Below are 4865 nucleotides of genomic sequence, written 5' to 3'. Positions count from 1 at the left end.
TTTAGACATGCCTATAGCTTTCTGAAAGCGTGTTAAATCTTGTACTCAATACACTATCTCTCAGTTTGTTTCTTATTCTAAACTATCTCATTCATTTTGTGCTTTTGTGTAGCGCCCTTATCCGGACCGCTACTAATTATAATAATCAAACATAAAATCCATAATACAATTTGAATATCAAACTTAAATATTTTACAACCAGATCGAATTACATAATCCAAAAAGAGAACCTTCTCTGGATAGAAACTGATGTAGCCACTGTTCTGTCTGTCCAATCTAAGACCTGTCCAATGGGAATGAGGTGTTCAAGACAAAAACAAGGACGTGAGCGAACTACTCAACCAATACGAAAAATACGAGTATACAAGCCTAAATGAAACAAGTGTATGCAAGTATGCTTAAGTGATCAAGAATCAGGTCTAAAATCTCATGTTCAGTCTAGAGATACTTAATGTGTAGCAGTCTATGACGTAGCACCAATGGGTGGCTCTCACAATTAATCATATCTTGGACCTGCAATGTCTTGAGTTAACATAGCACTCAGTGGTGTAGCATCAATGAGTGGCTCTCAGTACCAATCATCCAAGAAAAATGGCTAAACGGCCCACTAAAAAAGGTTTATTATAATAGATAACATGCTTAACGTGATATACAATACAATATAATAACATGACAGAAAACACGCATCATATAATGACAAGTAATTATCCAATACATGAGTATGTAGACTTAACTGGCCAATACTTACGTATCTCTATAATCGTCTGTAATGCCTGCCCTCCTCGCCATGCCTTCATCATTAGCCCTTTGATGAATCTTTGTTTAATGTGCCTAGATTTGCCAACCGTTCCTCAAGTTGCCACCCACTCCGAAAACGGCTCGAATAGGGGTTCAATCGACTCGAGTCGAGCTCGACTCTACTCGATATAAATTTACACCACAAGAAAAATTGTGTTTAACGACGAAAATTAAATATGTTGTCATTAATTAACAACGAAAATAAAAAATCTGTCATAAATATAATATAACGACATAATTTATTTTTCTGTCACAACTAACGACGGATTTTTAAAAATTTTCGTTAATTTACCGACAAATAATTTTTTAGTGTTAATTAACCATAAAAATTTTTAAGTTGTCGTTAGTTACGGTTAGAAATTAATATATGGCATTAATTAAGGACATAAAACATACAAACCCATCGCCCTTCTTCCCCAAAACGGTCGTAACCCCTTTTCTTCCCCAAACCCGTCGTCCTACTTTCCTTACAAGAAACAGATCGTGCAGTTACAGGAATCGGAGCAGCAACCACCGTAGAAGGTAGCTGAGTTCTGGACAACGGTTGTAGAGGCTGGAACGGGAAGAAAGGAGCAGATCGAGCCCTGTTAGCGAGCCGTGCGTGAGCTTCCTCTGCTTGTGCTTTTTGGTTCGAATTAGGTGAGCTTGTGCTTGTAACTTAGTAGTTTTGCTGTTTTTTGAGGTAGTATTTGAAGCCATTTCAGTTCCCTTGTTTTTCCAGCTTAGTTTCGGTCGAGATTTAAAGTTTTTCGGCAAGTTCCGGTAAACTCCGACGAGTTCCGGTAAACTCCGGTACAAGTGTGCATATTGTTCCTTTCAAAAATTCTATACTTTCAATTAATAACTCCTTGATTTGCAACTTATGGTGCATCAAACTTTTAAAATGCCTGTTTTATCATGACTGATATATATTTTGACTGTATTTTTTTGCTGAACGGTTTGGATTTAGATTCATTGCTTGCCAACTGTTTGACGTAATTTGCCAATTAAATAATAAGGAAAAGAAACATGACGCCAACCTAATTCCTTTGAAAAAGGACTGCATTTCTTTATTTCAAATTTGGGATCCAACAAGCAATGTTTACGTTGTGTTTTCTTGACATTAAATCATTGCCATTGAAGCATACTAGATGCTTAATATTTTAAATTATGTTCTATCCATATGAATTTAGCGTGAACCAAATCAATTTTTTTTCTCATATTTATTTTGAAAAGATCTTAAATAATAGATCTTTAAAAACTACACAGGTAGAGTCGGAGCTCGACGTTTTTCAACTATAATGATCTTTCCACTGTCGATACTATAATTTATATTTAATTTAAACATTCAGCGGGTCGGGTTCGATTAGTTCGAGCTTTTTAAAAAATATCGTCGTTGTTGTTATATTTTCCTCTGATGATAGTGGAACATTTGCAAGCCTTCCGTGATATCAAACATGTTTATGTTTGATCCTAAGTTGCAAGACATTTGCGTACCAAATGATGGAGAAGCCGGCAGGAGGAGTTGGAGATTTAACTTTATTATGTAAGATTTTCGAAAACTCCGAGGATTAAGAGTGTGTTACATCATGTGTATGCAAAATCTTTTGAAGATCCTATGTTTGAACACCGTTGTCTTTATACTCATAACCATGGAAATTAGTGGGGTCTCGAAATCTATCGAATTTTTTGAGGCATTTTGTGCCTCTCTGCCGAGTGGTCCAATATATGATATGCATGCCGACTGTTCATTCCGCTACCTTATTTTTGATAAATTGATCTCCTTTTTTGATATCTAGATATCTTTGTAGATATCGAATTTGTTGCAGAGATCCACGTTGGACCAACTTCATTTTCTGTTTCCTTCTTCGAGTTGTTTGCTGGTCCATTGTGAATGCGAAGATTATTTATCTATGTTAAAATTATCAATTTTGTTGCATAGAATTATGTTTCATGTTCTGTTTCCTTCTCAGAGTTTTGTGCTGGTCCCTTGCAAATAAAGAATCTTGTGAAAATTGTGATTGTATGCCAAATATTTTGTTGGTTTGTCATTTACAAAATCTGTCTTGAGATTGTTAGAGTTTCTGAACAGAGGCTGTTGTCGGTGGTTGTTGCTAATAAAGGAATTGAATTTGATGATTGTTTAGATTTTAGAATATGAATTAGTTAAGTTAAATTTCAATCTTAACTCGAGTATGTTTCTGATTAAATTTTTGATTGATCTTTTATTGATTTATTTTGGAATTTTTTTATTGAACCTCTTTTTGGCAGAGGTAACAAATATAATTCTCGAATTCAAATAATCTCTCTTCATGATCACAGTGGTTTTGAACTTTTCTGGGTCTTCCTAAAAGGTATTGCATGTATTGTTCATGTTGTAGTTTCCTGGTCCAAAAGTTATATGGTAAGAAAAATAGACATGTACAAATATAAAGCATTCTGGACTCGTGGTTAACTAAAATGTAGGATTAAATGAAATACTGGTGAGGGGTAGAAACTTGAATATGGCTTTTGTTTTATGTTTCTCGCGGGAACTTATTTACAAATGTATATATTATGTAAATATTGTTAATTAAATAATTTTTTATTTAAATTCAAATATTTATTTAGTTGCTTTGAAATGCAGAAATCGTATCGTTGGCGTCCTGATCATGACGCTCATATTAGGGCTACATGGAAAACACTTGCAGCCGATCAGTATAGGAAAACACTTTGCAGTTGGCGTACAAAGCCTAAACTCCCACTTGGGGTTAATATCCAAATTTGAAACAAGTGGAAGGAAATCTGGAGTTCCTCTCAGTGACAGGATAAGTCAGAAAAAGCTAAAAATAATAGGAATACAGAGCCTGAAGGGCTAGGAACAGGGGTGGTTAAACACATTGGAGGTTCTCGCTGTTTTATTCAACATTCTATTAAAATGGTTAGTTTAAATTTCTGCTATAATATGTCAATGAATAATGCATATATATAAATTTCTAAGCATCGTTGGTTTTGAAGCGTGAGGATTTGGGCCGTGATGCAAGTGCTTATGAGTTATTCAAAATGATGCATCAGAAAAAAGATGGTACATGGGTTGATGCTAGGTCAAAGGCTCTTGATGTGAGTCTTATATATAAGAAAGATTCTTGAAGCATCACAACTTGATGCTGATTGTGAGTCACCACAGAATCCAAGCCCAGAGGTTCAAAATGAACTCTATCTATTGGCTGTTGGTGGGGTTAAAAAGAGAAAATTGTATGGTGTTGGCTCGCAGACTGAGGTGTTGTATCCTGAAGCTATGTCGGGACGTGCAACACACACACGTGCTAACTATATGGATGTGGATGCCGCTGCGACTTCTAAAGTAGAGGAACTTACAAAGGAGTTGATTACCTTGAGGCAGCAAGTTCGTTACTTGATGGAGCATGCACTTATTGACCCCCAATCCATCTCTTCTTCGAGTGCTCAAGATTATGACTATGATAGCACACAACCATAGTCCCCTAAGATATGTCATGGTTAATAGGCTTTTTTTGTAAGTATTGAAGCCACTTTGTCTCCATATTTTGGTCATTGAATTATGATACATTTTGAAATGTGGCCACTCTTTTTGGAAATGTGGCTACTCATGAGTTTGTAACTAAGCAGGGGGATGTGTTGATATTTTTGGATATGGATGGATTAATATGTTTTGAATGTTAATAGGTGGAGTGAAGGTGTTTATTTTAATTTGATGTGATTTTATTATGTATATTGTTGGTTGGAAAATTGACACTGTATTGGATTTGTTGAATTAGAAATTTTGTTGGATAAAAGGGAATTAATAAAAAAAAGGATCAGGGGGCTGTGCAATTCAACATTTAACGACGGAAATTAGTTTAGTGACGAAAATTATTATTTTGTCAGTAATTTTAGAGACAGATTTATAATTTCTGTCCCTAAATTTATCGATGCCTTTATAATTTTGGTCGTTGCTTTAGTGACGGATATATAATTTATGTCGCAAATTTAGCGACGAAATATTTTTCCGTCACTAAAATATTGCGACAAAATTTAAATTTCCGTCGTTATTATTTAACGACAAACATAAATATTCCGTCGTAAATAAC

General features: G+C 35.0%; 1 long non-coding RNA gene across 2 annotated transcripts; it reads left to right on the top strand.

The window, feature by feature from the left end:
• Positions 1 to 1191: 1191 nt before the first annotated feature.
• Positions 1192 to 4458, top strand: LOC142555223 (uncharacterized). Of its 2 annotated transcripts, none has more exons than XR_012822358.1 (3): positions 1192 to 1590; positions 3404 to 3697; positions 3775 to 4458. It is a non-coding gene; the product is annotated as an uncharacterized LOC142555223 (long non-coding RNA). The 2 variants fall into 2 exon arrangements; XR_012822357.1 differs by having other exon boundaries at positions 1192 to 2323.
• Positions 4459 to 4865: the final 407 nt, after the last annotated feature.

The sequence above is a fragment of the Primulina tabacum genome, chromosome 9, assembly GCF_025594145.1.
Source record: "Primulina tabacum isolate GXHZ01 chromosome 9, ASM2559414v2, whole genome shotgun sequence".
NCBI lineage: Eukaryota > Viridiplantae > Streptophyta > Magnoliopsida > Lamiales > Gesneriaceae > Primulina > Primulina tabacum.
This window is presented reverse-complemented; position numbering and strand designations above follow the sequence as displayed.